Source organism: Juglans microcarpa x Juglans regia, chromosome 5S, assembly GCF_004785595.1.
Source record: "Juglans microcarpa x Juglans regia isolate MS1-56 chromosome 5S, Jm3101_v1.0, whole genome shotgun sequence".
NCBI classification, from domain to species: domain Eukaryota; kingdom Viridiplantae; phylum Streptophyta; class Magnoliopsida; order Fagales; family Juglandaceae; genus Juglans; species Juglans microcarpa x Juglans regia.
In genome coordinates this window covers 15,561,410-15,587,811 of record NC_054603.1, presented here as the reverse complement: position 1 = coordinate 15,587,811, position 26,402 = coordinate 15,561,410, and the positions used below count along the sequence as shown (strand labels likewise).

The 26,402-nt window shown below is 38.6% G+C and overlaps 1 non-coding gene and 1 pseudogene across 1 annotated transcript; both read left to right on the top strand.

Annotated features, from left to right (window-relative positions):
• LOC121267134 overlaps positions 1 to 26,402 on the top strand; it is a 30,441-nt pseudogene extending 4,039 nt beyond the window's left edge.
• On the top strand, positions 20,861 to 20,967 carry LOC121268733. Its single transcript, XR_005941244.1, has one exon. It is a non-coding gene; the product is annotated as a small nucleolar RNA R71 (small nucleolar RNA).

The following is a 26,402-nucleotide window of genomic DNA, read 5'->3' as shown; positions in this document are numbered from 1 at the left end:
GCCACGACAAGGGGAAGCCCAGCGATGCTGACACCCCAACCACTCCGTGATCTACCGCTGCCCAATCACCTTGTCGCCGCCGCATCGCTACCCTCGGTGAGTATCCCGTGTGGTTTCCCTCCCTCTCTGTTTTCTGTCTCGCGCAACGCTCACTCTTCGTTCTCTCTTTCTTGCTCATAACTCTCTCTCTTCCAGTGCATTGTCGTAGTAACCACCCCCGCCAGCGCATCCTTCGCATCCGCCCAACTCCGTCGCAAGTCCACATCTCTCGATGAGCCTCTATCTCGCAAACTGCCGTTTTGTTTTTACGTAACATGTTTTTCGATTTTCAACTAGCAAATCTTTACTGAAGCTTGGGTAATGTATTGTTTAATTAAATGAAATTACGTTGTTACCCTGTGAGCTACAAGTTGCGTTAAGGCGTTTTAAACTCTTAATATGAGTTAGTAATCTCTATTATATTTATGTTTACAGTGATGTTTCAAGTAATTTAAATTGGTATTACGTAAGATTTTCTTTCAAAAAGTAAACAATAATGTTTTATTTTTAGTATGATCTAGTTTGTTATATAATTTAAAATATTTTGGTATAATTATTCTATTTAGTATTAAATTTGATAGTTGATTTTTTTCAATAGTAAATAAGTTAGAATTTAATATTTTAGTCTAAGATCAAGTTGGATACTGAAGAATTTGGGAAGTGATGATATTTAAGGGATTGATAATTTAGGTTTCTGAGAAATTAAAATATTTTATTTTAGCATTTTAGAATTAAATATTGAAGTACGTGATCGAATGAAAATTCACGAAAATTACGTGATTTTTTTATAGGTGGCGATTAATTTTTTTTTTTGTTCGGCATTTTTGAGGAAATTTTTGAAAAGCCAAGCAGTCCAGGTAAGCGGGGTTCCTATGCTAGACTTTGCATAAAAATAAATAAAATGGGCTGAGGTTGATTTTTTTGGAAAAATATGCATGTTTTGTTATGAAAAGAAATCTGAAATGACCTCAGTTATTTGTTCTACATGACTCATGAAATTCTGTTTAAGAATAAAGTACTTTCTGTCATGACTGGTGTAGACATGAACTTATTTTGACATTTTGTTTCCGAACTGTGCAAAAGAGAGCGAATATGAAATTTTGTGCATAAATTATATTTTGTGAACTGATTATGTTATATTGTTCTGAAAATATTCTGTACTCTGATATGATAAGATGTGATTTCTGAAACCTCTGGCATGACATTCTGTTTCTATTTTGACCTTACTACGGGTGTAAAACTGTGGCCTCTGTTTGGGTTGGTACCAACTTTTCTGTTTCTGGTACACCCATTTTGGAAACAAAATGGTTTTCTGTGTGGTCTTTCCTATGTGCACACTCGGGCTCCGAGAATGATAAGGGGAAGATTCACATTCTGTTTCTGCTAGGTTGGCCGCTGGGGTTTGCACAACCCTATCACGGGGGTTAAACATGGAATTCTGTTCTAATATGATGTTTCAGTTATGCTGTGCCAATGGAATTTTGAATAAGAATATTGTGAACTTTTGCTCTGATATTTTTGATAACATGTTCTGACTCTGCATTCTAAAAATAAAAAAGTGTTTTATTCTGCATTCTGAAACCTGTAAATGCTCATGTTTACATACTAGTATATGTTCTCTGCTTACTAAGTTGTTGATAACTCACCTCTATCTCCATAATATGTTTCAGATAATTTTTGATGCAACAACTGAAAATCAAGAATAGGGAGTACTTGCAAGTTTGTTGATCACAGAAGACTAAGTGCCTTAGGGTACAATGACTGTGGAGAGTATTTTGGTAGTGTTAATATTATGTGGCTTTGGTATTTTGAGTAATGGACATTCCTAGTCTTTGTGGGAAAGTTTATGTTTATCCATGATACATCATTGATGTGCCCTTATGTAGGAACATGGATATTTGTATTGAACAAATAGGTTAATATGTTATGGAGACTCTGGTTTATGTTAAATGTATTATCTGGAAATGACTTTTAAGTGAAATGAGTTAACTCTCCAGACCCTCAAGGTTGGGGCGTTACAGTAGCGATACCACTTGTACCATCATCTGAGATAGAAGAAGAAATAGAGGATGAAGTAAGTATTCCTCTAAAAAATGAAGCCAAAAGCCCCACAGCAACCCAACAGATTTCCTCCAATAGTGATGAAGAATCAACACCAGAATCTCCCATAAGAAGATCAAGATTACTGAGTGATGTTTATGAACATTGCAATTACACTTCTCTTGAACTAGAGAGTTTTGCAGCTGCATCAAAAGAAAGAGTGTGGCTAAAAGCTATGGAAAAGGAGATAAAAATGATTGAGAAAAATGAAACTTGGGAATTAGTGGCTCAACCTGCAAACAAGGAAATCATTGGAGTTAAATGGATTTATAAGACCATGTTGAATTCCGATGGTTCAATACTGAAGCATAAAGCAAGACTTGTGGTCAAAGGCTATGTACAACAACTAGGAATTGATTACAATGAAACTTTTGCACCTGCAAGAATGGACACTATAAGAGCACTTGTTGCACTTGCTGCTCAAAAGGGATGGAAAATCTAGCATAAGAGCACTTGTTGCTCAAAAGGGATGGAAAATCTAGCAACTAAATATGAAGTCAGCATTCTTAAATGGTGTTCTAGAAGAAGAGGTTTATGTCAATCAACCTGAGGGATTCATAAAGGAAGAAGGACAAGTTTACAGATTAAAAAGGACATTGTATGGATTGAAACAGGCACCACGTGCCTGGTATGGAAGAATTGATAGTTACTTTACTGATCAAGGATACATGAGGAGTAAAAGTGAACCAACCTTGCATGTGAAGTCACAAAACAGTGCTGAAATGATCGTTGTATCCTTGTATGTTGATGATCTTGTATTTACAGGAAATAATGCAGAGATGATTGAAAAATTTAAAAGGGAAATGATGGCCAGTTTTGAGATGACTGACTTGGGAAAGATGCACTATTTTCTCGGAATGGAAGTAAGCCAAGAAGAAGATGAAATCTTTTGTTCCCAAAAGAAATACACATAAGATTTGTTGAAAAGGTTTAATATGACAGGTTGCAAGTCAATTGCAACACCATTGATTCCTAATGAAAAGCTGAGAAAGGAAGATGGTGTCAAGAAAGTGGATGGATCAACCTATAGAAGCTTAGTGGGAAGTCTGCTTTATTTGTGCAATACCAGACTTGATATTCTGTTTGCTACCAGTTTGCTTTCAAGGTTTATGCAATGTCCAAGTCAGATTCACTTTGGAACTACTAAGAGAATTCTAAGGTACTTGCAGGGAACAATTGGTTTGGGCATGTGGTACAATAAATCTTCAGGAACAAATCTGGTTGGCTTCACCGATAGTGACTAGGTAGGTTCTACAGATGACATGCAAAGTACTTCTGTTACTGTTTTGGTCTTGGATCTAGTATGTTTTCATGGAGTTCAAAGAAACAAGGAAATGTAGCTCAATCCACAGCCGAGGCAGAGCATGATACTGCTGCTGGATCAGCAAACCAGGCCATATGGTTAAGAAGAATTCTAGAAAATATGGAGGAAAAACAAAAGGTTTTACTGAGTTTTTTTGTGACAATAAATCAGCAATTGCCATTGCCAAGAATCCTGTTCAGCATTGTTGAACCAAGCATATAACAATAAAATACCAATTTTTGTGTGAAGTGGAAGCAAGTGGAGAAATTGAATTAAAGTTTTGCCACTCAGAAGAACTAATAGCTGACATTTTTACAAAAGCTCTTCCTAGAGACAAATTTTAGTTTATCAGATCAATGCTTGGAATATCTGAAAAAATACATCAAGGAGGAGTATTGAAGTTGGTTTAATGTGCTGTTATTTTCCATAAAACTCTTCGTATTATGTCTAAGTTTACTAAGTTTAGTCTTTACTATTATTAGCTAATTGACTGGTCTCAAATGTGTTTCTAAGTGTAGAAGTGTCAAGTTGTATCAAGGATAAGTCCAGAATTGTATTCCACAGGGATAAAGGATTATCAAAGCATTTGTAAAATTTAATTGAAAAGTATGATGATGTATGAGAAATGTGAAGAAGTAAAATGAGGTATAAACTCTTTCTTTTTGTATTTTTTATGTATGTATAAATAATGAGCAAAAATTATTTTAATATATTTATTTGAAAATGATTTAAGAAGATAAAAAAAGTATGAATTTAATTCCCGTAAAAATTAAATCAAAACTGAAATTAAAGTTTCTAATCAAAGAGGCAAATTAACAAACACTTGAGTTGGGTATGAAACTCTCCTTGTTTCGGTTTCTAGAATATTTTCTCGATTAACAATCCAGTCAAGGCATTGATAAAAGGAAGATAAAAAGTTATGCTCAAGTTTTTGCAATATTTCCCTAAGGGATTCACAACTTTACTAACCAAACACACGTTAACAATCAACTGAGAGAAGCCTTGATAATTTTCAAGCATTTGTTGTGCCTTACGTCAACAATAAATCAAGAGCAAGAGCTGCACTCTATTTTCAATTCAAATCTAACTAGCAACAAGTGAAATCAATATTCATCAACAAAATATTACATTAAACTAGAATCCAAAACAAGTAAAGTCTCATTCCACAACCCAAGCTTCAGAAATTAGCTACACATGGTATTTCTAACAGTAAAAATTAATCTAAATAAAGTCATCATAAAATCTGAGAGCAAAATAAACCCAAATGAATTAAACCCTAGAATACATAAATTAGCTTCTCCAAGAAAACGCTTGGCCAAAATGACCAAGAAAAACATAGATCCAAACTGTGAAAACCCACTGTCCAAAAAGAACCAAAAATAAAAACAACTGAAAATCAATACTAATATGTTGAAGAAGAGACCAGAAAAATAAAAGTAAACTCAACCAATGCTATCCAAAAGAAAAGGAAAAAGGGAGAAGAACAAAAAAAAAAAAAAAAACCCCCAAACGTAAAACCAGCAAAATAAAATAATGAGAAGAAGCTTTTCCGATTTTTTCCTTTTTCCTTTTATATCTCTCCTTCATCATTTGTGCATTCCACTCTCAAATCCCCACTGTTGCAGGTTGGCGTGCTCATTTTATTCGCTCCACCTCATTCGCACACGTCCCACTTCATCAGCGCAACAACTCCATTTCACTCCAGTTGCAGAATGTGTTCCTATCCTACCGCACGTTCACTCCCAAAAAGCAGCCATTAGACCACGTGGTCTTCCCTTAGGCCTTAGTTTAATCTTCACTCTTCAAGTCTAGAGTCCCTCACGTACTTCACTCTCCAAACTCTCCAATGGGCCAAGATTGTACGTGGGCCTCCTTGAGACCATTTATCATAAGCTAAAACGTCGCTTGAACAATTGCAACATGCAAAAGAGTACTATCTTATTAAAATATTAAAATAATCATTTCACACGCCAAAACCGAATTAACTCATATTATCTTATTAGTACTCTTATTTTAATAACTAAAACTCATTTAACCCAAGATATTTAAAGTATCAATAAAGCATAATTGACAATTTATCACACCCTCCAACTGACATTTTGCTAGTCTCTAGCAAAGAAAGTGAATGAATTCATACAAAGGGGAGGTTACCAACTACAATTCCAGAAAATCTGAAAATCACATGCCATAAAGTAAATTTGCTGAGTTTAAGAACATTAGAAATAGCTTAATCTGGAATTTAGTATCAACTGAGAGATTTATACACAATTTAGTAAATCAACCAAGGGAATTAAATGTAACAAAGTTTGCTTTCCTTTAAGTGCATGGGAATAAGGTTAGAATTCTAAGATCGATACCAAGAAGCATTAACAGTTTCAATCACAGCAGCTAATATGAGATAACTACATGGTCTTACTCTAATTCAAAACCATTGTAGTGGCGGCTTTCATGCTATTACATTTTAAAAAGCACCTATTCTTTTATGTAGTAAGGACCTCGGTAATAGGCAGCCTTTTCCAAAATACAAATGTAAACCATGTATGAAAATCTTCTTATTTCACTTCTTTTCTTTTTCTTTCTTTCTTTATTTTCTTTTATTTTTTTTAGTTATAGGATCCCTGGCTTGTCCCTTTTCTCATTTAATACACTTCAAATTTCTTCCTAAGCCATTAGGATATGATTCATTAGAGTCCCAAATAATAGAAGTGTAAATCAACAAATAATGACCCAATGTAGTCTTTCTAAGCATTCTGGGCATGTGTTGTGTGTTTTAGCAAAACTTTTGATATATTTCCCTTGGTTTAACAACTAAATAAAATGGATAAGTCCCTCTTTTGACCTATACTCAGATTTGCACTACATGCCACATGTTCGATGGCCTCAACAGATCATTTTTTAGTTCACTTTCCAGCATGTAAAATTCAGAAATAGGGATTTTAATCTGCTTTGAACTCATTACTAGCACTCCCCCAAGGTGGACCAACATATGTCTGAGGCATGCAAACAGAAAAATAAATTCTCTTCCACACCCCCAACTAGATTATAGCATTGTCCTCAATGATGCAAGAGAAATGAAAGAATTTACACAAAGAAAGCAGTTAAAGGGCAAAACAACTAACAGAAGAACAAGTAGTTGAAGAAAAATTGAAGGAAAGAGGAAAATGAAGTACCTGGGTAGCTTTGAAAGGAATGCAACCAAAATAAAAATAAAGACTGAATAAAAGAAAATAGAGAAAAGAGATGGACAGATTAAGAAACCATTAATTAGGATCAAGCAAATGTAGAATAGATTCCTCAAGTGCAAAGTTAGAAATAAAAGGTTTGAGCCTTTGACCATTAACGTTAAAAATGTTATCGTTGAGAGGATTCATTATCTTTATAGCAGCATGAGGAAAACCAATTTGTACCACATAAGGCCCACTCCACCTAGACCTTAACTTACCAGGGAACAAGTGCAACCGAGAATTGTACAATAACACTTGTTGATCAGGCTTAGAAGTCTTACGTTGGATGTGTTTGTCATGGAAGTTCTTCATTCTTTCTTTGGACAATTTAGAGTTGTTGTAGGCATCCATCCTCAACTCATCCACCTCAGATAGCAGCAATTTCCTCACACAACTAGCTTTATCAATGTTAAAATTACATTGCTTAATGGCCCAATACGCTCTATGTTCTAGCTTTATAGGCAAATGACAAGCCTTACCATACACTAGTCTATATGGAGACATGCCCAAAATGGTTTTAAAGGCTGTTCTATAAGCCCACAGGGCATCAGACAATCTCAAACACCAATCCTCCATGTTTGGGCTAACTGTTTTTTCAAGGATGTTTTTAATTTTCCTATTTGCTAGTTCAGCCTGTCCATTGGTTTGAGGATGGTAGGGAGTAGAGATTTTAGGATGAATACCATACTTCTTCATTAAGGCCGAGAAATGCTTGTTACAAAAATGAGTACCAGTATCACTGATTATGACTTTAAGCATGCCAAACCTTGCAAAAATATTTTCTTTCAAAAATTTTAAAACAACTTGATGATCATTAGATTTGCAAGGGACTGTCTCGACCCACTTAGAAACATAGTCAACAGCAATCAAAATGTATAAATAGCCATAAGAAGCAGGAAATGGTCCCATAAATCTATTCCCCAATAATAAAAAATTTCAATCACCAGTATGGGTTGCATGGGCATCATATTTCTCCTAGTGATTCCTCCTAATTTTTGACAAGGTTCACAAGCTTTACAAAAACTAAAAGCATCCTTGAACATAGTTGGCCAATAAAATCCATTTTGAAGAATTTTAGCCACTGTTTTGTGGGCGGAAAAATGCCCACCTCAAGCTTCCGTATGGCAAAAAGTTAAAACACCAGAAATTTCATTATTAGGCACACACTTCCTAATTATTTGATCTGAACAGTACTTAAAGAGGTATGGATCATCATAGAAAAAATACTTAGCTTCAGATTTCAACCTCTTGATGTCCTGAGCAGTCCATTGAGGAGGAGTTTTTCCTGTGACCAAAAAATTTACAAGGTCAGCATACCATGGTACAGTCTCAACTGAAAATAATTGTTTATAAGGAAAATAATCAGAAATTAAAGGAAACTGCTCAGAAACTTCGGGTGTAAGGTGAGAAAGATGATCCGCCACCACATTTTCTACTCCCTTTTTGTCTTTTATTGTGAGATCAAATTCTTGCAATAGGAGTATCCATCTTACTAGCCTCGGCTTGGTGTCTTTTTTTGACAATAAAAATTTCAAAGCTGCATGATCAGTGAATATTAAGACAGATGAACCAAGAAGATATGATCTAAACTTATCCAATGCAAATACTATAGCTAGTAATTCTTTTTCCGTGCTGGAATAATTCTTTTGGGCAGCATTCAAAGAATTACTAGCATAGTATATGAAATGTGGCAGCTTATCTTTTCGCTGTCCAAGTGCAGCCCCCACAACAAAGTCACTTACATCACACATTAATTCAAAAGGAAGTGACCAATCTGAGGGCTGAATGATAGGTGCAGTGGTGAGAAATGTTTTCAGTTAATCAAAGCAATTTTGACACTCTTTGGTCCATTCAAACTTGACATCATGCATTAAAAGTTGACAAAGAGGCTTAGAGATAAAACTAAAATTCCTTATGAACCTTCTATAACCTTCTATAAAAACCGGCATGCCCTAAAAAAGATCTAACACCTTTCACATTTTTAGGCGCAGACAAATTTGAAATTAAATCTATTTTAACTTTATCTACCTCTATGCCCGAGGAGATACAATATGCCCCAAAACTATCCATTGTCTTACCATGAAATGGCATTTTTCCCAATTTAATATCAATTGTTTTTCTTCACACATTTTCAAAACAGTTTGTAAATTAGACAAACACGCATCAAATGTTTTCCCAAAAACTAAAAAATCATCCATGAAAACCTCAACAATGTCCTCAATCAAGTCGCTGAAAATGCTTAACATACATCTTTGAAAAGTGGCCGAGGCATTGCATAGCCCAAATGGCATTCTCTTGAAGGCAAAAGTCCCAAAAGGACAAGTGAAGGTGGTCTTCTCTTGATCCTTAGGGGCTATTTCTATTTGACAATAGCCACAGAAGCCATCTAAGAAACAATAATATTCATGTCCCGCCACTTTTTCTAAAATCTAGTCAAGGAAAAGCAAGGGAAAATGGTCCTTTCTAGATGCTGTGTTTAGTTTCCTATAGTCTACACACATTCTCCAATCTGTGGTCTCTCTAGTAGGCACCAATTCTCCCTTATTATTTTCTACCACAGTTACACCAGATTTTTTTGGAACAACTTGGATTGGGCTAACCCATTTGCTATCAGCAACAGGATAGATGATGCCTATGTCTAACAATTTCAAGACTTCATTTTTTACCACATCTTTCATTGTGGGGTTTAGTCTTCTTTGCATCTCTCTAGAGGGTTTTGAATCCTCTTCTAAATATATTCTATGTGTGCAAATAAACGGACTTATACCTTTGATGTCAGCAATGGACCAGCCAATGGCTGATTTGTGTTGTACCAAAGTTTCTAGCAACTTACTCTCTTGGTCAGGGGTTAAGAGTGCAGAAATCACCACTGTGAATGAATTTTTTGGCCCAAGGTAGACGTATTTCAGCTCCGAGGGCAGTGGCTTTCATTCCAACACTGGGGTCTTTTCATTGGAGGGTTGTGCCGAGGCTTGTAATGCTGGTTGTTGCTCAAATTTGAGCTTCCACTACATCTCATTTGAATTTTCTGCAGCACAAAGAGAAGAAAATTGATTAGTGGATTTCATTAAATCAAAGGAGTCTTCTAAATCCTCCCAATGTTCATCACAATTGTAATTAAATAAAAAATTTTCAGAAAGTAAGGACTCCAATGCATTAACTTCTTCAACGTCTTCAAGTTCTTGAAGTTGCCTCCACAAGTTAAAAATATTCAGTTCTAAAGTCATATTTTCAAAACTCAACTTTAAAACACCACTTCTACAATTAACTATTGCATTAGAAGTTGCTAGGAATGGTCTTCCTAAAATCACAGGTGGTGAAGTGTTTGAGTGGGAGGACAACTTCATATCCAATAACACAAAACCCACAGGGTAATAGAATTTATCTACTTGGACCAAGACGTCCTCAACAATACCCTTAGGAATTTTTATGGATCTATCGGCAAGTTGCAAAATGATGGAAGTGGCTTTTAATTCCCTTAATCCCAATTGTTCATACATAATATATGGTAGCAAATTAACCCCCGCACTTAAGTCTAGCAAGGCCTGACCAATCTTGGAATTTCCAATGACACATGAAATAGTAGGTGATCCAGGATCCTTGTACTTAGGTGGTGTGTGATTTTGAATAATGGCACTAACTTGCTCAGTGAGAAAAGCCTTTTTCTGCACATTTAGTTTGCGTTTCACAGTATATAAATCCTTTAGAAACTTGGCATAAGCATGAATTTTTTTTAATAGCATCAAGAAGTGGAATGTTAATCTTAACTTGCTTAAAAATTTCTAGGATTTTAGCATACTGTTTTTCTTTATGCAAAGAAAGCAAACGATGTGGAAAAGGTGCAGGTATGAGACATGCATCATTATTTGGATCTAAAGTGCTTGACTCACCACTAACTAAGGGAGGGTTAGCTTTTTTACCTGAATTTCATGCACTATGGGCAGGGATATCCACAACCTTACCATTTCTCAAAATTGTAATGGCTTTCACTGATTTCACATTGGCCCTTTCACCATTATTCTGAGATGGTTGACCTTGCCCTTGTGGATTGGGTTGGGGTTGAGCTGGCAATTTGCCCTTCTCTTGGTTACTTAGAGTAGTGGTTACTCTAGTGAGGGTCCCTTTGATCTCATTTATCGTAGCGCCCCCAATCCCCTTATATAAATACACAGGGATCGAGACGCCAGGATGGTGACAACACGGTCACACATCCCAACGAAGTGCCAGTGTGTGTACATGCAACAGTGTACAAATAAAATAACGCAACGGATAGTCAACTAAGTACCAGAATTTATTTACAATCAAACATCAGTAAAGATTTAAATAACAGTTATACAGTAATCTATAGAATAATTTACAATAGTTTTGAAATAAACAAACGAGTGATCCCAGATCACTCCTCAGGTGGAGCCGTCTCCTCAGGCTCGCCCTCCTCCTCCTCATCAGCATCAAAATCTGCGTTACCACAAAATGGTATCGCAGGTAAGTATAACCCAAAACAACAACGTAATATAAAATGCATTAAATGCTACTAACATGCATGCACATGAAAAATATGCATTTTCCACAAACATCATTTTCCCCGAAAATGATAATTTTCCAACACACACCAAAATCCCATTTTAAAATATCCGTAAAAAATTTTCCCAAAAAATTATTTACCCAAAATTCAACTTACACTATTTTCCCAGAAAGTAGTGCATCAATTCCAAATGCACCATGCATTATTTCCATATGCACCATGGCCTCCCCTATGGACCATCCGCACGTCCTGGCTTCGTAGCGGTGCTCAGTTCCGCGCCCAGCGCGTACATGGCCAAGCACCCACACTACGCAACGAGCGATGCCCAGTTCCGCGCCCAGTGCGTACGTGGCCAGACATCCTCTAGTCCCTGCCAGCAGAAGGACCACAGAGTCGGCACGAGACCATCTCGTCCGATCCCATTGTCGCCCGGCGACAATCCAGGAGACGTTACTCAGTATATTCCACTCCCGAGTAACCAGAGGAGCTCCACCGAGTTAATGCCCCATCTCGGCTTGGGGTCGTGATACACACGCACTAAAAATATTATCACATAAAATCATAGCTTTTCAAAGCACATGAACATGAATGCAATACACGAAAACCCAGTTTTCTTTTACAAACATGATCATGCATGAAATGATGAAATGCACATGTACCAACACAATATCCAAACCAACAATTACCAATCCAATCAAATCCAACCAAACAACCCCAATCACAAATCCATCCGACCCCCGAACTCCTCGGACTCAGTCCGGCATGCCAAAAATACAGTGAAATGGGTTAGTGCAAAAATACATTTAAATTACGAAAGTTCTTTGGAGAAATACTTACAGTGCAATATAATAATTTTTCGAGGATCACGAAGTTGAAAAATGTGACGTTTGAGCAACACCATAGTGTAAAATACACTGTGGCCGTGGGTCACAAATACCAACTTTTCAACGAGGACAAACGAAGACCCAAGATTGATAGGGTAGGGCCTAGGGAGGTCGGTGAAGCTAGTGGTGGTGGTGGTTTGCCGTGGGTGGCGGCGCAAGGGGTGGTTTTAGGCCAAAAATGCACAAATCGGAAATGGACTTGGTGGGGCTTCACCGGTGACGGATCGGAGCTGGGGTTGGGTCCAATGGGTTGCCAAGAGGTCGGGGATGAAGTGGTAGGAAGATGGTGGCCAATGGCGGTGCGACGGTGGCGCAACGGCGGAAAGTGTGCCGCGGCTTCGTGGGTTTCGTGGGCTTCGTGGGGGCTAACGGCGGCACGAACAGAGGTGATATTGGTGGGGTAGGACGGCCGGCGGCAGGGGAACGCAAAGGACCGGGCGGTGTCGACCACCGCTGACGGACGGCGGCGCTGGGAGGGGAAGTTGGAAACGGGCGGAGGAGAGGAGAGAGAGAGATCGCGCAGGAGAGGAGAAAACCGAAGGAAAATAAGGAGAAAAAGAAAAAAAGGAGGAAAAGAAAAGGAGAGGAAAGAAAAAGAGGGAAAAAGAAATGAGGTCCAATCCTCATAACTTGGGTCACAAAAATGATCCAACGGAAAAGATTTTAAAACCACAAGTTAAATAAAATAATTTAAACGTAATGGTAAAGTCAAATTGAAATAATTAAAATCCCACGGTAATTAATTTAAATATTAAAAGCAATTTAAATACATAACAATAAATAAATATTAAGAAAGCACATAAAAATAATTTTCACCAAATTAAAATCATAGAAATAAACTCACTAAAAATCCAACCAATTTTAAAATAAGAGAATAAATTTTGATCACATAAAAATAATTCTTTCAGTAAAAATACACTAAAATACGGGGTGTTACATCCTCCCCCCTTAAAAAAAATTTCGTCCACGAAATTGGCAAGGTCAAATATTAAACCAGGACAAGATCAAGATTCAACCAAGAGAATACTTAGAACATACCGTCAAAATCAATCAAACAAGTATGGATATTGCTCCCTCATGTCGGCCTCTCTCTCCCAAGAGAAATCTTGAGCCAACGGATCACCCCATGCCACTTTCATCATAGGTATTACCTTGGACCTTAACTCTTGCTCTTTCCAATCCACGATCTGGGTTGGAGCAACTTCATAAGTAAGGTTGGGCCGCAGTTGAATGTGTTCGGGATCCACAAAACGTGGCTCTTGCTGTCCAAAACTCTTCTTCAATGAGGACACATGAAACACATCATGAACATCTCCAAAATAATCTGGCAAGGCAACTCTATAAGCAACAAGCCCAACCTTCTCTACGATCTGAAAAGGGCCAATATATCTTGGACTAAGCTTTCCTTTCTTACCAAAACGCTTAACGCCTTTCATAGGAGAGACTTTAAGATAAACCCAATCTCCTTCTTCAAAGGATAAGTCTCTTCTTCTTGTATCTGCGTAACTTTTCTGGCGACTTTGCGCTTCAGCCATCTTCTTCCTGATAAACTGAACTTGATCCTTCATTTCTTGAATTAACTCAGGCCCAAGCAATTTGTTCTCGCCAACTTCATCCCAACATAAAGGCGATCTGCACTTCCGTCCATATAAAGCTTCATACGGGGCCATCTGAATGGAGGAATGAAAACTGTTATTATAAGAGAACTCAATAAGCGGTAAGTGATTCTCCCAACTTCCCTGGAATTCCATGACACAAGACCGCAACATATCCTCCAGAGTCTGAATAGTACGCTCTGATTGGCCGTCCGTTTGGGGGTGATACGCCGAACTAAACTTCAATTTAGTGCCTAATGCTGCCTGCAAACTCTTCCAGAAATGGGACGTGAATCGCGAGTCCCGATCTGACACAATACTCTTGGGTATTCCATGCAAACGCACTATCTCCTTGACATATAACCGAGTCAACTTACCCAACGAGTCAGTATTATTAACAGGCAAGAAATGGGCACTCTTGGTCAACCGATCCACAATCACCCAAATGGAGTTCTTCCCACTAGGAGTTCTCGGCAACCCTACCACAAAATCCATAGAAATATCATCCCACTTCCATTCCGGAATAGGGAGAGGTTGGAGTCTACCAGCCGGTCTCTGATGTTCAGCCTTCACCTGTCGGCATGTGTCACATTTCTCAATAAACAAAGTGATGTCCGACTTCATTCCTTCCCACCAGAAATTCTTCTTTAAATCCCTATACATCTTCGTGCTTCCTGGATGAACCGAATAAGGAGCTGCATGAGCTTCTGCTAAAATTCGCTCTTTAAATTCAGAATCTCGGGGAATCACTCTAAGATCCCGAAACCGAAGAATGCCATCCTTATCCAAGCTGTAATGCAAGGGTCCTCTAGACTTTCTGACTCTTTTCCTGATAGCCAACAGATTAGGGTCCTTTCTTTGAAGAGTCTTTAATTCTTCAAAATCCACTACTCGGACATCCAAGACTGAAGATAATAATTCTTCTTGCTATGAACTCTCGATAAGAAGTCTCCTCATTCCACAAAGGAGAGAGTCCACATATGATGATTCCGCTTCATCCACTTGTTGTGACTTCCTACTCAAGGCATCAGCGACTAAATTTGCCTTTCCTGGATGATACTTGATTTCACACTGATAGTCGCTAATTAGCTCTAATGACCGTCTCTGCCTCATGTTTAGATTCTTCTGTGTAAACAGATGCTTCAAGCTCTTGTGATCAGTATAAACTTCACAGGCTTCGCCATACAGATAATGCCGCTAGATCTTAAGCGCAAAAACTATTGCCGCCAACTCCAAATCATGCGTGGGATAATTCCTTTCATGAATCTTCAGCTGACGAGATGCATAAGCAACAACCCGTCCCTCTTGCATAAGAACGCATCCCATCCCGAATTTGGATGCATCACTGAAAATCACAAATGGCTTGTGTGGCTCCGGAAGTGCCAAAATAGGTGCCGTTGTCAATCTTCTCTTCAACTCTTGAAAACTTCTCTCACATTTGTCAGACCATACAAACTCAGTATTCTTCCTAGTCAAGGCAGTGAGAGGTCCTGATAGTCGAGAAAAACCTTCCACAAATCTTCGATAGTAACCGGCAAGTCCCAAGAAACTTCGTATCTCACGAACTGTCGAAGGGCGAGGCCACGACAAAACAGCTTCTACTTTACTAGGATCTACAGCCACCCCTTCTTGAGAAATCACATCTCCAAGAAACTTAACTTCTTCTAACCAGAATTCACACTTGCTCAACTTAGCGTACAATTGATGTTCTCTTAATTTCCCAAGTGCCAGACGAAGGTGACAAGCATGCTCTTCCAAATCTCGAGAATAAATCAAAATGTCGTCGAGAAACACCACCACAAAAGAATCCAAGAAAGGCCGAAACACCCTATTCATTAAATCCATAAAAGCAACAGGGGCATTAGCTAACACAAAAGACATCACCTTAAATTCATAATGCCCATACCTCGTCCTGAAAGCAGTCTTGGGCACGTCCTTATCTCTTATTCTCAACTGATAGTACCCTGACCTCAAGTCAATCTTCGAAAAGATAGCCGCTCCCTGAAGTTGGTCAAACAAATCATCAATTCTTGGTAGAGGATACTTGTTCTTAATAGTCACTTTGTTAAGCTCCCGATAATCTATACACATTCTGAGAGTACCATCTTTCTTCTTGACAAACAACACGGGCGCTCCCCACGGTGAAGTACTAGGCTGAATAAATCCCTTGTCGACCAGTTCTTGCAATTAAGTCTTCAACTCTTTTAATTCAGCCGGTGCCATGCGATAAGGCGCTTTATGCACAGGAGCCGCACCAGGTTCCAAATCAATAACAAATTCCATTTCGCGAACGGGAGGCAATCCGGGCAAATCATCTACAAACACATCAGGAAACTCGCCCACAACTGGAATATCTACTACCGACTTCTTCTCAGATGGCGTAGACTCAACTTGGACCAAAAAAGCATCTGCTCCACGAGCTATATCTCTCCTAGCTTGAATTGCTGATATAATTGTTGGTTTTGCCTTCAACTTACTTCCCGCGAATTCCACATAATCATCATCCGAGAGTTGAAAACCAATTACCCGACTTCTACAATCAATATTTGCTGAATATCGATATAGCCAGTCCATTCCCAAAATTATATCAAATCCCAGCAACTTGAATACAATCAAATCTGCATCCAGTGCCCTCCCTCCAAAATCCAAAGGACAGCCTAAAGCAACTTTAGAGCACCACACCATCTCACCATTTGGAAGTGCCACTACTAGAGATTGCGATAAAGGCTCCGTGACCAGATTACACATCCGTGCAAAAGTGGCAGACACAAAAGATCGAGACGCCCCAGAATCAAACAAAGTACATGCATAGAAATCATATAGGCGAACTCTACCTGAAGCAAACACATCCACCAGACAATCCGAAATAATCCAACCATAACAAATATTAAATCAAATTAAAATAATTAAATGCATACCAGTAATAACCCCAGCATCGTGGGTCTCTGGAGCTCCATAATCCACATCACCAGGGGTCACTGCATAAACCCGAGCTTGTACCAACTGTCTCTGGTTGCCCCTTCCACCTCGTCGACCTCCTCTCGCTCCTCGCGCTCCTTGCCCTCCTTGAACTTGACCAGGACACTCCCGAGCAAAGTGACCCGGCTGGCCACAAAACACTGAATTCCTCTCTGGCCGCACTCACCCTCATGGGCTCTATTGCACCTGTTACAAACTGGAGCTCGACCTCCAGCACGAACACCGGTGGTCGTCTGCGGACGGGCACTAGTCCTTTGCACGAACTTATGAGGCGACCCAGAACTACTCCATTCGCCAACGTAACTCCGCCTTTTCTGACCCGGAGGGAACCTGCTCCAAAACTGTTTTCCCGTTCTGCAATGTTGGCTAAATCCACTAACTCTTGAAAGTCCTTAATCCGAAGGCAGGCCACTTGTTTACGTACCTCAGGGCGCAAACCCTCCAGGAAGCGCTCGACCTGCAACTCCTCCGTAGTAATGAGGTGAGGAGCGAACCGTCCAAGCTCCATAAATTTTCTTGCATATTGCTCAACAGTCATGCCACCTTGGACCAAATTATTGAACTCCCGAGCCTTTTGCCTTCTCACTGAAGCAGGAAAGAACCGGTCATCAAACTCTTTCTTGAAACGTTGCCAAGACACAGCAGCCAAGGAACCCAACTCCATTTCTAATAATGTCCGCTTGGTCTCCCACCAATTTGCCGCTTCACCTTGCAGCATATAACTTCCATATAATACCATCTGAGCCTCCGTGCATCCACAAACTTCAAATGTTCTTTCCAAATCTTGAATCCACCTCCTAGCTCGGATAGGGTCCTCCTCCCCAGTGAAGGCAGGGGTCCTATGCGTTAGGAAGCGCTCATAGGGACACCCCACTCGGGCTCCTCTACTTGAATCTCCCTGCGGCGGTCGGAAATTCTGTTGAAGAAATTCTGTCATTCTATTTAATGCTCTTGCCATAGCATAATTTCCATCACCTCTAGGTAACTCATCTTCAGGCACCTCAGCTTGCCTTCTTGGTCTCACCATAATCCTGTCATAGAACATTCTCCAACCTCGCTTAAATCTAGATAATTATACTCAACCAAAAATAAACAATAATTAAAGCGATAAATAAAATAATTTAAATAACATCAATTAACATAAAATGACATAGCAACAAACTCATAATATAAAATAAATAACTTAACTTACATCTCAAAAAAAAAATTTTATTATTTTAAAATAAAAATAAAAATAATTTTCTGGTACTATCCTCAGGGACATGTGGCTTTACCCAGAGCCGAACTGCTCTGATACCACCTGTGGCGCCCCCAATCCCCCTTATATAAATACACAGGGATCGAGACGCCAGGATGGTGACAACACGGTCACACATCCCAACGAAGTGCCAGTGTGTGTACATGCAACAGTGTACAAATAAAATAACGCAGCGGATAGTCAACTAAGTACCAGAATTTATTTACAATCAAACATCAGTAAAGATTTAAATAACAGTTATACAGTAATCCATAGAATAATTTACAATAGTTTTGAAATAAACAAACGAGTGATCCCAGATCACTCCTCAGGCGGAGCCGTCTCCTCAGGCTCGCCCTCCTCCTCCTCATCAGCATCAAAATCTGCGTTACCACAAAATGGTATCGCAGGTAAGTATAACCCAAAACAACAACGTAATATAAAATGCATTAAATGCAACTAACATGCATGCACATGAAAAATATGCATTTTCCACAAACATCGTTTTCCCCGAAAAGGATAATTTTCCAACACACACCAAAATCCCATTTTGGCCCAAAATATCCGTAAAACATTTTCCCAGAAAATGATTTACCCAAAATTCAACTCGCACTATTTTCCTAGAAAATAGTGCATCAATTCCAAATGCACCATGCATTATTTCCATATGCACCATGGCCTCCCCTATGGACCATCCGCACGTCCTGGCTTCGTAGCCGTGCTCAGTTCCGCGCCCAGCGCGTACATGGCCAAGCACCCACACTACGCAACGAGCGATGCCCAGTTCCGCGCCCAGCGCGTACGTGGCCAGACATCCTCTAGTCCCCGCCAGCAGAAGGACCACGGAGTCGGCACGAGACCATCTCGTCCGATCCCATTGTCGCCCGGCAACAATCCAGGAGACGTTACTCAGTATATTCCGCTCCCGAGTAACTAGAGGAGCTCCACCGAGTTAATGCCCCATCTCGGCTTGGGGTCGTGATACACACGCACCAAAAATATTATCACATAAAATCATAGCTTTCAAAAGCACATGAACATGAATGCAATACACGAAAACCCAGTTTTCTTTTACAAACATGATCATGCATGAAATGATGAAATGCACATGTACCAACACAATATCCAATCCAACAATTACCAATCCAATCAAATCCAACCAAACAACCCCAATCACAAATCCATCCGACCCCCGAACTCCTCGGACTCAGTCCGGCATGCCAAAAATACAGTGAAATGGGTTTGTGTAAAAATACATTTAAATTACGAAAGTTCTTTGGAGAAATACTTACAGTGCAATATAATAATTTTTTCGAGGATCACGAAGTTGAAAAATGCGACGTTTGAGCAACACCACAGTGTAAAATACACTGTGGCCGTGGGTCACAAATACCAACTTTTCAACGAGGACAAACGAAGACCCAAGATTGATAGGGTAGGGCCTAGGGAGGTCGGTGAAGCTAGTGGTGGTGGTGGTTTGCCGTGGGTGGCGGCGCAAGGGGTGGTTTTAGGCCAAAAATGCACAAATCGGAAATGGACTTGGTGGGGCTTCACCGGTGACGGATCGGAGCTGGGGTTGGGTCCAATGGGTTGCCAAGAGGTCGGGGATGAAGTAGTAGGAAGATGGTGGCCAATGGCGGTGCGACGGTAGCGCAACGACGGAAAGTGTGCCGCGGCTTCGTGGGTTTCGTGGGCTTCGTGGGGGCAAACGGCGGCACGAACGGAGGTGATATTGGTGGGGTAGGACGGCCGGCGGCAGGGGAACGCAAAGGACTGGGCGGTGTCGACCACCGTCGACGGATGGCGGCGCTGGGAGGGGACGTTGGAAACGGGCGGAGGAGAGGAGAGAGAGAGATCGCGCGGGAGAGGAGAAAACCGAAGGAAAATAAGGAGAAAAAGAAAAAAGGGAGGAAAAGAAAAGGAGAGGAAAGAAAAAGAGGGAAAAAGAAATGAGGTCCAATCCTCATAACTTGGGTCACAAAAATGATCCAACGGAAAAGATTTTAAAACCACTAGTTAAATAAAATAATTTAAACGTAATGGTAAAGTCAAATTGAAATAATTAAAATCACACGGTAATTAATTTAAATATTAAAAGCAATTTAAATGCATAACAATAAATAAATATTAAGAAAGCACATAAAAATAATTTTCACCAAATTAAAATCATAGAAATAAACTCACTAAAAATCCAACCAATTTTAAAATAAGAGAATAAATTTTGATCACATAAAAATAATTCCTTCAGTAAAAATACACTAAAATACGCGGTGTTACATTTATGGCCTGGCCATTTTGGTTGTTGATCGTAGTCTGACTTTGCATAAACTGTTGTAGGCTAACAGTTAGTTGCTGAATGGAGTCTTCCACTCCCTTTTTCTGCATTGGAGGGGGCTGATTTGCAAAATAAGAGGGTCCCGAGCCTTGGCCAACTGCTGCATAAGGGGTGTATTGACTTTGTCCTTGTGTAGATGGCCCAGGAGTTGAAATTTGGATGATTTCTCCAACCTGCATTGTAAGTATTAGAATAAGGTTCAGAAAAATTCTTAGAAATCATATACACAGGGTTTGATTGATCAAGCAAAACTTCCTTAAAAGCAGGAATTGTTGGGCATGCATTAGTCACATGTCCTGGATCCTCACATATGTTGCATTTTTCAAAAATTGATGCATTTCATTGACTTTCTTAAGCTCTAAATACTCTAACTTTTTAGACATTAATGCAAGCTTAGCATGTAAATCATCAGATTCTTTCAAGTGGTATTTACCACCCCCACTAACACATTTTTTATTTTCAGATCTATCATACAAGTCAGAAACATCCCAAAATTGGGCATTTTCAGCCAAATAATCAAAATATTCAAAGGCTTCCTCGGGCCCTTTGTTGAAGAATTCAGCATTGCACATGGTTTTTACAAATTGCCTCATTTTTTGTTGTAAACCCTTATAGAAAAAGCTTATGATCCTTCAATTCTCATATCCATGATGAGGGGATGCATTTAAAAGGTCTTTGAATCGGTCCCAACAATGATAAAATATTTCCACATTGTTTTGGCAAAAATTCATGATTTGTTTTTCAAGGCATTGGTTCTATGCGTGGGAAAAAAATTCTTTAAAAATTTAGTTTGCATTTCTTGCCAAGTCCCAATGGATCTTGGTCTTAAGGAATTCAACCATGTCTTAGCCTTGTATTTTAAGGAAAATGGAAACAATTTTAATCTTATGACCTCTTCAGTGCATGTTCTATTCATAAATGTGAAACAAACTTCTTCAAACTCTTTAATATGCAAGTAGGGATTTTCGGATTCCATGCCATGCAAATGTGGTAGCAATGGAATCATCCCGGGTTTAAAATTAAAAGCATTTGCATTAAGAGGCAAAATGATGCAAGAAGGGGTGCTAGTCCTAACAGGCTGCAGATACTCTCTAAGTGTCCTGTTTTGATTTACCATTTTCCTATCATGATGTTCATCTTCAGCCATGATGCTATCAGTGTCAGATGATGTTTCAAGAGACAATGATGCGGAGTTAAAAGAAACCAATGATTCTGTCCTAACCAATCGAGATGTTTGGTCTCTAGTCCAATCAGTCATACACACAAGTGCAGAAAATCAAAGACAATGAAAAATAAATAGAGAAAAGGGAAAAAGATCAGATATCACCCAAGCTGTGAGGTTCTCCACAAACGCCCTTTTAGCAGTAGAGGAATGCTCTGATAAGCACCAATTGTCCCCGACAACGGCGCCAAAAACTTGACTCGGTCTCAAATGTGCTTCCAAGTGTAGAAGTGTCAAGTTGTATCAAGGATAAGTCCATGATCGTATTCCACAGGGACAAAGGATTATCAAAGCATTTGTGAAATTTAATTGGAAAGTATGATGATGTATGACAAGTGTGAAGAAGTAAAATGAGGTATAAAACTCTTTCTTTTTGTATTTTTTATGTATGTATAAACAATGAGCAAAAAGGATTTTAATATATTTCTTTGAAAATGATTTAAGAAGATAAAAAAAGCATGAATTTAATTCCTGTAAAAATTAAATCAAAACTGAAATTAAAGTTTCTAGTTAAAGAGGCAAATTAACAAACACTTGAGTTGGGTATGGAACTCTCCTTGTTTCGGTTCCTAGAATATTTTCTCGATTAACAATCCAGTCAAGGCATTGATAAAAGGAAGATAAAAAGTTATGCTCAAGTTTTTGCAATATTTCCCTAAGGGATTCACAACTTTACTAACCAAACACACATTAACAATCAACTGAGAGAAGCCTTGATAATTTTCAAGTATTTGTTGTGCCTTACGTCAACAATAAATCAAGAGCAAGAGCCGCACTCTATTTTCAATTCAAATCTAACTAGCAACAAGTGAAATCAATATTCATCAACAAAATATTGCAATAAACTAGAATCCAAAACAAGTCAAGTCTCATTCCACAACCCAAGCTTCAAAAATTAGCTACACATGATATTTCTAACAGTAAAAATTAATCTAAATAAAGTCATCATAAAATCTGAGAGCAAAATAAGCCCAAATGAATCAAATCCTATAATGCATAAATTAGCTTCTCCAAGAAAACGCTTGGCCAAAATGACCAAGAAAAACAGAGATCCAAACCGTGAAAACCCACTGTCCGAAAAGAACCAAAGGTAAAAACAACTGAAAATCAATACTAATGTGTTGAAGAAGAGACCAGAAAAATAAAAGTAAACTCAACCAATGCTATCCAAAAAAAATAAAAAGGAAAAAGGGAGAAGAACAAAAAAAAAAAAAAATAACCTGCCAAAAAAAAAAAAAAAAACACCCCAAACGTAAAACCAGAAAAATAAAATACTGAGAAGAAGCTGTTCCAATTTTTTTCTTTTTCCTTTTATATCTCTCCTTCATCATTTGTGCATTCCACTCCCAAATCTCCATTGTTGTTGGTCAGCGTGCTCATTTTATTTGCTCCACTTCACTCTTGCACGTCCCACTTCATCAACGTAGTAGCTCCATTTCACTCCAGCTGCAGAATGGGTTCCTCTCCTACCGCACTTTCACTCCCATAAAGCAGCCATCAGACCACGTGGTCTTCCGTTAGGCCTTAGTTTAATCTTCACTCTTCAAGTCTAGAGTCCCCCACGGATTTCACTCTCCAAACTCTCCAATGGGCCAAGATTGTACGTGGGCCTCCTTGAGACCATTTATCATAAGCTAAAAAGCCACCTGAATAATTGCAACATGCAAAAGTGTATTATCTATTAAAATATTAAAATAATCATTTCACATGCCAAAAACCAATTAACTTTTATTATCTCATTAATACTCTTATTTTAATAACTACAACTCATTTAACCCAAGATATTAAGAGTATCAGTAAAGCATAATTGACCATTTATCACTAATCTTGGAAGTTGTCTTTCTGATTTAAAGATGTTGGAGTCTCAATGTAAGCATATATATAAGATTAATGAGAAATGAAGGTGTAGAACATTTATAATCATTCTTCATGTTGTAGGTTGAAGTTTTTCTCAAAACCTACTCTGTTTTCCTTCTGCTTTTATCAACAATTTCACTTGCTCGTATTGACTATGCACCATGGGGCATCAACCCTCCTCACTCTCATCCTCATGCCTCTGAGATCTTGTTGGTCTTGGAAGGTAGTCTGGAAGTTGGGTTCGTCACCTCTAATCCAGAGAACCGCCAGATCACAAAAGTGCTATAAAAGGGTGATGTGTTTGTATTCCCAGTTGGCCTCATCCATTACCAAAGAAATGTAGCAATGGAAATGCCATCGCCATCGCCGCTCTCAGTAGTCAAAACCCTGGTGTTATCTCTATTGCTAATGCTCTGTTTGCGTCGAAACCGGATATTGCAAATGTAACGCCCCGTCTCCGAAGGTCCGGAGAGTTAACTCATATTACCTGATAATCAACTTCAACATTGCTAATACACTTCCAAAAGCTCCAAATCAAATGTAAACACTTCAAATTTAATTAACCACACAAACTCATATGTCAAATCCTCAATACAGTAACCATAAAAAAATATCAACTTCTCTACATGTCACTTAAACTCACATTTCAATAATGTAATTAACAAAAATCACCAATACTCATTAAAAACTTTCTATTCTTAATCCATCATTCTTAAGTCGTCTCACCCAATACTTCATAGTCTTGATCCTCAGTTGAAAAATCTAAAATCATCTGAAAATATTGTGAAGATAAAGGGGGTGAGTTATCAATAACTCAGTAAGCAGAGAACATACAACATATACTAGTATGCAAACATGAGCATTTATAGATTTCAGAATGCAGAACAAAACACTTTTTATTTTCAGAATGCATAATCAGAACATGTTATCAAGAATATCAGAGCGAAGGTTTCAGAAAATATTCTTATTCAAAGTCTTTTGGCATAGCATAACTGACCACCATCATACCAGAACATCACATCACATCAGAGGCCATGTTTAACCCCCGTGGTAGGGTTGTGCAAATCCCGGTAACTAACCGAGCAGAAACAGAATGTGAATCTTCTCCTTATTTATTCTCGGAGCCCCGAGTGTGCACACAGGAAAGACCACCAGAAAAACCACTTTGTTTCCAAAGTGGGTGCACCAGAAACAGAATAGTTGGTACCAACCCAAACATAAGCCACTATTTGCACCCGTGGTAGGTCAAATAGATCACCATCCACAAACCACATCCCGATTCAAAATGTCATGCCAAAAGTTTTTAGAAATCACATCATATTAGAGTACAGAACATCTTCAGAACAGAACAAAATCAGATCACAAAACATAATTTTATGCACAAACTTTCATATTCGCTCTCTTTTGCACAGTTCAAAAGCAAAATGCAAAATAGCTCATGTTTACACCAGTCATGCTAGAAAATACTTTATTCTTAAACAGAATCTCATGAGTAATGCAGAACAAATAATTGAGATAGTTTAAATCTCTTTTCAACAAAACATGCATATTTTCAAAAATCAACCTCAACCCATTTTATGTTTATGCAAATCTAACATAGGAACCCCGCTTACCTGGACGACTTAACTTTTCAAAATTTTTCTCAAAAATGTCAAGTCAACTATAAATCGTCACCTATAAAAATAATCACATAATTTCCGTAAGTTTTCAATCAATCACGTATTTTAATATTTAAGCCTAAGCTTCTAAAATTGCCTATTTTAATTTCTCAAAACTTAAAACCCTCATAATCTCAAAATATATCATCACTTTCTAAAATCATCAATATTCACCTTAACCAACGTCAAACTCAAAACACTCATATTTAAACCCAAAACAGCCAACAAATCTCATAGCATAAACCAATCACACCAACAACTCCATCATCCCATCCAACCGACCCCCTTACTCCTCAGATTCAGTCCGGCACAACCAACCAGATCATAATAAAAATGAGTTAGTGAAAAAAAATACATTTAAATCACGAAAGTTCTTTAGAAAAATACTTACAACGCTATAATATAATTTTTAAAATATCACAGAGGTGCTAGAAGTGGAGGCACAACAACGTAACAGTGCAAAATGCACTATGGCCGTGGGTCTCAAAAACTCAAATTTTGAACGGGGACAAACGAAGACTTGAGATTACTATGGAAGGGCTTAGGGATGTCGGTGAAGCTAGTGGTGGCAGTGGCTAGCTGTGGGTGGCGGCGTGGGAGATATTTGGAGGCCAAAATGCACAAATCAGAAAATGAGATGAATGTGCTTCATCGGTGGCAGATCGGGGTTGAGGATGGGTGCATTAGGTTGGTAGGAGCTCGAGAAGGATGTGGTGAAAACCTAGTGGCTAGAGGTGGCGTGACGGCGGCGCTGGAGCGAAGAGAAGGCTGCGGCTTCAAGCCGTGCGTGGGGACAGACGGCGGCGCGGGAGAGGCTGGAAATGGAGGGGTGAGGTCGTCGGTCGGTGGGGAAGGGAAGGAGAGGGGCAGTGTTGGTCAAGGCGGCGCACTGTGGTGCAGGTTGGAGGAAGAAGAAAAACGCATGGGGAGAGAGAGGAGGCTGGTTGCACGGCTAGGAGGCAGGGGAAAAAGGAAGAAAAAGAAGGAAGAAAAAGAGAAAAGAGAAAAAGAGAAAGGAAAGGAAAGAAATGAGGTTCAATCCTCACAACTTGGGTCACAAAATTGGTCAAACGAAAATTATTTCAAAATAACAGTTTAAATAAAATTAATTTAAACACAGTGACTAAGTAAAATAAAATAATTAAATCCAACAACACAATAATTTTAAAACCTACAAACAACTAATTCAAATTAAGAGAAATTTAAGTGCAAAACAATAATTAATATTAATAAAGCATAACAAAAATTTTCACAACTTAAAAAATCATAAAATAAACCAATGAGAAATCTAATAAATTTTAAAACAAGAAAACTAATATTTAAATTAATTAAAATAATCATTCAATTAAAATACGTTAAAATATGGGATATTACAACAAATGACATTCTAGTTAAGGTTTTCCAGCTGGATAAGAATGTCGTCACCGATATCCAATCCAAGTTCTAG